The sequence below is a fragment of the Jaculus jaculus genome, chromosome 12 (assembly GCF_020740685.1).
Source record: "Jaculus jaculus isolate mJacJac1 chromosome 12, mJacJac1.mat.Y.cur, whole genome shotgun sequence".
In the NCBI taxonomy this organism is placed as follows: Eukaryota; Metazoa; Chordata; class Mammalia; order Rodentia; family Dipodidae; genus Jaculus; species Jaculus jaculus.
Window position 1 is genome coordinate 107,661,253 of NC_059113.1, and position 9,943 is coordinate 107,671,195.

The window sequence follows — 9,943 nt, forward strand, 5'->3', positions numbered from 1 at the left end:
GGAGACAGCAAGGCTACTTTCAGGGGCCCAGTCACCCTCACTGCCCAGCAGAGCTACTGGACTCTCCCTCACATACCTGATGCTCAGGAAGACCCTCTGAATAAATGAATTTTTCCTTTTCACCAGAACTACTCACTGCTAGAAAGTCAATTCCATTAAAATGGAAAGAAATCTTAAGAATTCATTTTCAAAAACCAGGGGTGGTGGTGCACACCTTTAATCCCAGCACTTGAGAGGCAGAGGTTGGAGGATTGCCTTGAGTTCCAGGGCACCTTGGAACTACATAGTGAATTCTTGGTCAGCCTGAGATAGAGTGAGACTATACCTCAAAAATCAAAAAGGACCAGGAGTGGTGGCGCACGCCTTTAGTCCCAGCCCTTGGGAGGCAGAGGTAGCTGGGACCACATAGTGATTCCGGGTCAGCCTGGGCTAGGGTGAGACCCTACCTCAAAACAACAACAACAACAAAATCAAAAAGGAAGGAGAAGAAGGAGGAAGGGGGAAGGAGGAGAAGGAGGAAGAAGAGGAGGATGAAGAGAAAGAGAAGAAGGAGGAAAAAGAGGAAAAGAAGGAGAAGAAGGAAGAAGGAGGAGCAGAAGAAAAAGGAGGAGGAGGAAGAGGAGGAAGAAGAAGGAGGAGGAGGGAGGAAGAGGAGAAGAAATGCATTTTCGGGGCTGGGAAGAGGGCTCAGCAGTTAGAGGGGTTTGCTTGCAAAATCTGCCATCCTGTGTTCAATTCCCAAGCCACCTACATAAGCTAGATAATACAAAAAAAAATAGTGCAAGCATCTGGTGATTATTTGCTGCAGAAAGTGGCCCTGGTGCACCCTAAACACACATATGAATTAATTAATTTTAAAAAATAATAAAAATAATTTCTTTTCACAAGTATGTTTGATTTTTTAAGCATCAGGCCTTAGAAAACTTGATAGTTTAGTTGAAAACAGAAAATTGTTTGATTTTCAAGTAATTCTTTGTATGCGTCTGCTGTATAGCAGCACACCTGACCTCGGGCACGCCACGCTCCAGGGAGGAATCTTCCAGTGCTCACCTCCTGCTCACCATTCCAGGTCTTCCCCTCACCCTGCTTGTTTCTGCAGTGCACATTCCTTCCCAGCTGACTAATATCTGGTTGCCCAACCTCTTCAGATGGCTTCTACAGACAGAGTGTCCAACTGACTAAAAACGTCTCCCTGAGGGGCTGGGGAGATGGTTCAGAGGTTCAAGGCACTTTCTTGCAAAGCCTACTGGCCTGGGTTCAAGTCCTCAGTGCCCACGTGAAGGCAGATGCACACAATGGTGTTTACAATTAGAGTTCATTTGTTGTCACAAGAGGTCCTCTCTCTCTCACTCTCTCTGCTTGCAAATAAATTAAAAAAAATTTTTAAATCTCCCTGAGCCAGGCATGGTGGTACACACCATTCATCCCAGCACTTGGGAGGCAGAAGTAGGATGATCGCCCTGAGATCGAGGTCACCCTGGGCTCTAGAGAGACCCTATCTCAAACCTCCCACCCCGCAAAAAATCTCCCTGAACTTGGGCTGGAGAGATGGTTTAGCAGTTGAGGTGTTTGCCTGCAAAGCCAAAGGACCAAGGTTCAACTCCCCAGGACCCACGTAAGCCAGACGCATAAGGTGGCACATGCATCTGGAGTCCCTGGCACACCCATTCTCTATATGCTTCTCAAATAAAATAAATAAATAAATAAGTAAGTAATGTCCCTGAACTCCATGCACCTTTTCTGTAAGGGTTTTCAGAAATCTTGCCCTATCTCAGCTCCACACCCACACATACCTCTGGAACCCTCCATTAAATTCCAGCATCCTGTTCCTCAACATATTCAGAGGCAGCCTCCTTTAGCACTGGTGTTTCCCGAAGTGGAAATACTCACGAGCAACTGGACTCCAAGAATCTTTTTATTCACATGCTTTATTATGGAAAACTTTTAAAGCAAAGAACACTATCATAAACTTTGGTAATACTCATCACCCAGCTCTAAATTATGACCTGTCCTGTTTCCCCCGTGCCCCAACCCATTTTCCATCTCTCCTGAATAACTACCAGACAAGTGCCATGGATCATATGATTACACACTCACATGCTTAAAGCATCTCCCAAAGAGAAATACAGTCGGCGCTGCTCATCCACATTCTGCACTCGTGGATTCAGCCCAGATCCTGAAGTTTAGACTGAAAAAAGAAATAAGAACTGCCTGTTCAGCTCTTTGCCCAATTTTGTGAGTGGGTGTTTGACTTCTTTCTGTTTACATTTTTGAGTTCTTTGTAGATTCTAGAGATTAGGCCTCTATCAGTTGAATAACCTGCAAATATTTTCTCCCATTCTGTGGGTAAGCTATTGGCTTTGCTTATTGTATGCTTGTCTGTAAAGAAACTCTTCAGCTTCATGTGATCCCATTGGTTGAGTGACTGTTTAAGATCATGAACTACTGGGGTTTTGTTCAGGAAGTCTTTTTCCATTCCTATATCATGGACAGTACTTCCTAAATTTTCTTCCAGTAGTATTTGAGTTTCTGGTCTTATATTGAGGTCTTTGATCCATCTGGAGTTGAGTGTAGTGCATGGTGAAATGTGTGGATCAAGTTTTAGTTTCCTGTATGTGATTATCCAGTTTGTCCAGCACCATTTGTTGAAGATGCTGGTCTTTTTTCCAGCCTATATTGTTTGGGCCTTTGTCGAATATCAAGTAGCTATAGTTGCCTGGCCCAAAGCCCAGGTCCTCAAGTCTGTTCCATTGGTCTATACTCCTGTTTTTATGCCAGTACCATGCTGTTTTTATTACTATGGCTTTGTAATATAGCTTTAGACCAGGTATGGTGATGCAACCAGAGGTATTTCTTTTGCTGAGGATATGTTTGGATATGTGAGGCCTTCTGCCTTTCCATATGAAATTTGAGATCATTTTTTCTATCTCTGTGAAGAACACTGTAGGGATTTTAATTGGAATTGCGTTAAATCTGAATATTGCCTTTTGTCATCTTCACAATGTTAATTCTGCCTGTCCAGGAGCGCGGGAGGTCTTTCCATCTTCTCAAGTCCTCCTCAATTTCTTTTTTGAGCGTTTTTATGTTTTCGTTATGTAGATCTTTCACTTCCTTGGTTAATGTTATTCCAAGGTATCACTGAATCAGACCAAAAATGAACCTAGCATGGCTCAGGGAAATTTTGTGGAAGAGGGGGTGGAAAGAATGTCAGAGCCACGTGTTGGGTCAAGACATGCAGAGACATTTATCGTACCAATAACTGTGGGCTAACTCCACAATGCATGACCCATATACCTCAACAAGGAGGGGCCAATAGGGAGTGGGTAGGTCATGGATGAACCTAATAATGGTACCAAACTGCCTGTATTTGCTGAATAGAAAACTAATTAAAAAAAAAAAAGAAGTTAAAAAAAAGTGTGCTGGGAACTGGAAAGATGGCTCAGCCATTAAGGCACTTGCCTGTAAAGCCTAAAGACCCAGGTTCAATTCACCTAGTATCCATGTAAAGCCAGATGCACAAACTGGTGCATGCACCTGGAGTTCATTTGCAGTGGCTGGAGGGCCTGGTGCCCCCATTCTCTCTCTCTCTCTCTCTTTCTGTCTCTGATTGCAAATTAATGAAGTAATTAATTAAAAGAAGTGACTCATGCATCTGGAGTTTGTTTGCAGTGGCTAGAGGCCCTAGTGCACCCATTCTGTCTCTCTCTTTCTCTCTCTCTCTCCTCTCCTTGCAAAGATGTATGTATTATATATATGCAAATATTTGCACATTTATATGTATTTATATCATCTGGAAGCTCCTATCATTGTGTTCAGTATGGCTATTAGTGGAAAGCACACACACTGTGGGGAATCATAGAATGTCTCAAAAGGAGGACTTGGATGAGTAACTTGGTGGAGAATCTAAGGATGGTCTAGGGCTAAGGTGGGTGCTTGCTTAGAAAGCCTAATGACCTGGGTTCAATTCCCTAGTACCCACATAAAGCCAGATACACAAAGTGGTACATATATCTGGAGTTCGTTTGCAGTGGCAGAAGACCCTGGCTTGCCCATTTTCTTCCTCTCTTTTCTCCTCTCTCCTTGCAAATGAAGAAAAAAAAACATATATTGAATATGCATTATAAATAAAGCACATGCATCTGTTATCCATTTTTGTTTACAAAGTTATACTTTAAACATAGGTATATTTTTTTCCATTCTGACCTAATAAACCAGACATTTTTCTCTTGACCTACATTCCTATTGAGATTCCAGGGAACACAGATGCTCAAAAATAATTTTCAACATTTGGTGATTGTAAAATTATGTTACATGAATCAGGAAAGGTTAAGGAATGCAGTCTAACATGACCCTGATAAAGCAGGCATTGGATTCTAAAGAAGGGAGGCCAGGGCTTGCATTTGTGTAAGGCACCATCTCATTGAGCTTGGGCTAGATGACTGTGGTGCTTTGATTCAGGTGTCCCCCGTCAACTTAGATGTTCGGAATGCTGGGTTCCCAGCTGATGGACATTTGAGAATTAATGCCTTCTGGAGGCAATATATTGCTGGGGGCGGGCGTATGGGTGTTATAGCCAGTTTGCCCTTGCCAGTGTTTGGCACACTCTACTGCTGCTAACCTTATGTTGGCCAGGGGGTGATGTCCACCCTCTGCTCATGCCATCTTTTTCCCCTGCCAACTTGGAGCTTCCCCTTGAGTCTGTAAGCCAAAATAAACCTCTTTTTCCCCACAAGCTGCTCTTAGTTGGGTGATTTCTACCAGCAATGCGAACCTGACTGCAACAGTAAAGTGGTACCGAGGAGTGGGATTGCTGCTAGATGTCTGGCTGTGTGGCTTTGGCCTTTTGTTTCAAGAGCAATGTGGAAGGATTTGAAACCTTGGCCTAAGAGACGCCTTGCAGTGCTGTAAGTACAGCTTGATGGACTATCCTGGTCAGAGCTGAAAGACCTGAATGCAGTAAGAACCATGGACCTTGAGGTTTGGCTTATGAGGTTTGGCTGTGCTTGGACTGGGCTAGAGGCAGTTTGTGTGAGGCTTGCTGTTATGCTCGTGTCCTGAGAAGTTGTGCAGGGTTGCTTTGCATAGAAATAAACTGGTGTGAGCAGAGGGATATGGCACAGAAAAAAATCTTTGGGAGAATTGCTGCCTGATCAGCTGCCATTGAGAGATTACAACCTTTGAGATTGGGCCAGATGACCTGCATTGGGGCAACAGGAAACATGTAGAATCTTTGTTTTTTTTGGGGGGGTGCTAAGTGCTCAAGGAGTGTCCTGTTCTTCAAAATCTGCTTTATTTTCCCCTTGGATTCATAACTGGTACCCTACTTGGTATTGTGAAGTGTCAGAAATGCAGGAAAGAGAGGGTCATTGAGTTTGCAATACAGTCTTATATTTTGGAATTGGCCATGAGCAGTGTGAAGCAGGTTTGTGGGATGCCTGCATGGAGACCCCATGGGGCCATGAGGATGAACCGTGGATTGCAGTGGAGACCCAGTTGTGCTGGCCTGCAGCACGAAGGTCGAAACAGACCCCGAAGGAGGGAGTGGGAATGAATCTGAGCCAAGAACACAAGGAATGGAGCCAAGACAAGCTCTGATCAAGGCTCAGGTTTATTCAGGCAGACACAGCTTATATACAGAAGACAATGCCCTCGTGCCCAGGGCCATGTGGTAACGCCCCTCTATCAGGTGCCTTTGCCTTATGTTAAATGATACCTGGCTTTATTTCACCTGGGCTGCCTTCTCACCCAGGCTGTAGGATAAGGGATTAAAGACCACCTGTAGCTCCCGAAGTCAAAGAGCAACTGCAGCTCCTCTGTGGCTCCCGACACCCAGTGGAGATTTCGGGACCACAGGATGGCTGCCAAGGAAAGCTGCCATCCTGGATGAAGCTGTCCAGGACTGTGAGTAGTTTAGCTGGAGGGGCAGAATTGGAGTTCCAGAGACTTGTTGCTGGTTAGAATTATCAGACTTGGAAATTTGTCACTAACTAGAGTTGTTGGACTTGAAGTTACAGAGTTTGATGCTTGTTCTGGTTGTTTTAAATCTAGAATTAGCTGAATGTGTCATTGCTATGCCAAGTGGCATTTTTTGCAGTGCGAATATTTATTTTGTGCCATTATGGTTTTTTTGAGGAATTTTTTTTTTTTTTTTTGGTATTATGGCTCAGTTAAACGATCTTGGACTATAGGGATATTTGAACATCACTGGGATTGATAAAAACTATGGGGACTTTTAAAGTTAGATGAATGCATTGCATTTTACATCATGTATGGTTATACAGTTTATGAGAGCCAGGGGTGGAATGTGGTGGTTGGATTCAGGTGTCCCCATAAACTTAGCTGTTCTGAATGCTAGGTTCCCAGCTGATGGAGGTTTGAAAATTAATGCCTCCTGGAGGTGGTGTATTGTTGGGGGCAGGCTTAGGGGTGGTATAGCCAGTTTCCCCTTGCCAGCATTTGGCACACGCTCCTATTGTTATTGTGCACCTTATGTTGGCCAGGGGGTGATGTCCACCCTCTGCTCATGCTGTCATTTCCCCTGCCATCGTGGAGCTTCCCCCTCCAGCCTGTAAGCCAAAATAAACCTCTTTTTCCCCCATAAGCTGCTCTTGGTTGGGTGATTTCTACCAGCAATGTGAACCGGACTGCAACAATGACCTCATGGCACTACTGGTCTTTGATTCAAGAACATAAAATTGACTTATTAGATAAAGATAGAGAAATAGATAGATAGATAGATAGATAGATAGATAGATAGATAGATAGATAGATAGACAGACAGACAGACAGACAGACAGGAGTGGTGGCTTGAGTTTAAAACGTTGCCCCGTAGTCTCATGATTTGAATACGTAATCCCCAATGGGTGATGCTGTTCAGAAAGCTTGTGGAGCCTTTAGGAGGGGGAGCCTAGTGGCAGGTGTGTCAGTGGGTGTGGGCCCTGTTCCTGCTCATGTTACAGTGAAGTCCAGCTTCCTGCTCCCGCCATCGTCCCTGCTCTCCTGGACTTTCCATCACATCTGTAAGCTGTAACAACCCTTTCCTACCCTAAGCTGCATCTGTCCAGGTATTTCGTCCCAGTAACTGAGGTAGATGATAGATAAATGTATGATTGATAGGTCGATGGTAGATTAGACAGGTGATACTAGATAGATAAATAGACAGATAATAAATTCTTCAACATGGCTTCCCTTGGTCACCATCTCTTGCAGTGTCTCTGTACCCACCCACAAGCAGCAACTATTTCATTTTATTTATTTATTTTTATAATTTTTTAAAAAGATTTTATTTTCGTTTACTTATTAGAGACAGAGAGACGGAGAGAGAGAGGGAGAGGAGAATGGGCACACCAGGGCTCTAACCACTGCAAATGAACTCCAGATGCAGGTACAACCATGTGCATCTGGCTTACACAGGACCTGGAGAATCAAACCTGGGTCCTTAGGCTTTACTGGCATGTGCCTTAACTGGTGCACTACCATGTCGCACTTGTTCATACATAGAAACTTAAGATGCAAGAGATTTTGTTGAACAGTGTGACTACAGAGAGTTTTAGAACACTGATGTGAACTTAAGAGGCATGATGACCAACTTCAAAGCAAATAAGAAACCAAAAGTAAAGACACAGATATTTTTCTCAAACAGTTCTTAGCATTACTTTCTGTGGCCATGTGGTAGCTCTAAGCGAGACATCCATGTAAGTGGGCTGGGGATGGGGGAGGAAACGTGGAGCCTGTAGGCCCATCACCTGTAGGGTAGACCACATTCTGCCTGGGCCTCCACTTACAGAAGACCTGATCTTTTTGGCCTCCTTAGACTTGGATTAAGCATTGAGTTTGGGGGTGGCTTGTTACACAGCCATCACTAAGCAATACAAAAGAAAATACAGAAGCTGGAAGAGACATCTCTGCCGTGCCCTGGCAGGCTCGGGGGACATTGCAGAAGAAATAGAAAGAAGGTGAGGGGCACAGGGTGGCATGGAGGACTTTGGGGCACTGTTCTCCAGACATGAACTGACTGGTGCATTTAGGACCTCACGGTGGCTGTCACCACACCCACAAGACCTGTACCGTTCTGAGCCCATCGACATTTTGACATAGAGGACCGAGGAAGACAAAAAGAACAAACATCCGGGGCTGGAGAGATGGCTTAGCGGTTAAGCGCTTACCTGTGAAGCCTAAGGACCCCAGTTCGAGGCTCGGTTCCCCAGGTCCCACGTTAGCCAGATGCACAAGGGGGCGCATGCATCTGGAGTTCGTTTGCAGAGGCTGGAAGCCCTGGCGCGCCCATTCTCTCTCTCTCCCTCTATCTGTCTTTCTCTCTGTGTCTGTCACTCTCAAATAAATAAACAAAAAAAAAATTTTTTTAAATAAAAAAATTAAAAAAAAAAGAACAAACATCCGAACGGAAGAAGAAGCACTTGGAAAGAGGAGGAGCTCGGCGGAAACGGGGGTGGGGGTGGGCAGTGGTTACAAAAGAGGATGACGGGATGAGAATAAAATTAAATTCCAGCATGTGAGTTTATTAAAATTCTCAATAAAAATGCTAAAAAAAAATCCAGGTATGGCAGCTAACATCTTTAAACCCAACATTTGGGAGGCAGAGGTCGGAGGATTGCTGAGAGTTCAAGGCCAGCCTGGAACTACAGAGTGAGTTCTAGGTCAGCCTGGAGCTAGAGTGAGATACTACCTCGAAACAAACAATGTGTGAGTTTGTGTGTTTTATATACTTGCAATGCAGATTGTCTCTTGGTATTACATAATAACCATTTGACACATAAAATAACCAGGCCATTTAGACACTTCTTCAAATTCTTTTACCTGAGGTGGATGAACGAGGGTGGGGGTAGGTTGCTGAGTGGGTGGGAAGAGTGCCTGGTGGGCTTCAGGTCACTGGGGCCACAGGCTGGAAGGCTTCCTCGTCAGGGCATTCTGCCCTTCTCTGCCTGGCAACAGCCCAAGCCTTCACCTGGGCATCAGAGAGTACTCACTCTAATTTTGGTTCTGCCACTTGCTGGATATTTGACAACTCTATGGGCTTCTCTGGCCTGGGCCCCCTCTCCCTCCCCAAGTAGCTGACTGTACTGAGTGCAGTGATGTATGAGCAAGCACCAAAGACTGAGCCAGTGTCATGTTCAGTCGTGGCTGAACTGAAATGACTGATGCTGTGTCCAGAAGCCTCCACTGATCATGCCATGGTTTTGTCTGGGTTATTCAACATGTCTGATAAAACTGTCCACATTTTTTTTAAAAAAGTCAGATCTATGAGGATGTAAATAAGTCATATGGAAACCTACTTTTTTGGACAATGGAACACTCAGAAGCCATAGATTGTTAGAAAATTTTCAGGGCCAGGGATGGGATACCTTCCAGTGAGTTGTTGGCCAGGGAGGTCACTGAAACCCCCAAAACATTATGGGCCATTGCTGAAGCCCTTGGTTTCCCACCAGGAATCGATGGTAATACCCTATTGCTGAAGACTCCATGTGCTTGGGTGGCAAGATCACTGAGAAAACCTCCTGGAGCTCAGCTGAAAACCTCCTCCATGTAGACCAGCTGACAGAAAACTAGAAAAAGCCATGCTGCACACAGTTCAATGGGAGAGAGAGAGAGAAATCACCAGTGAAGATACTCAACAGTGGACATTGTAAGCCTTATATTTGGCCAGCCAGGCCAAATAAGCCAACGGGTGCAATAGTGGCACATCTGTCATGGGGGAAACCAACTGCCCTCTAATTGGACTGTAGGCCCGCTCCATGGGAGGGAATACATCCCTGATACTGAAAACCTACCACAGGGGTAATCATGAGCCCTAGGGATGTAATGTCTGCTGGTATCTGGCTAAATATATATACTATGTTTACCAAACTGCCCAGTAAGCACTTCTCTTAATATCATACCCATATATTAATGCTACTCTCACTTTTGGTTAGAGAAGCTTCTCTTT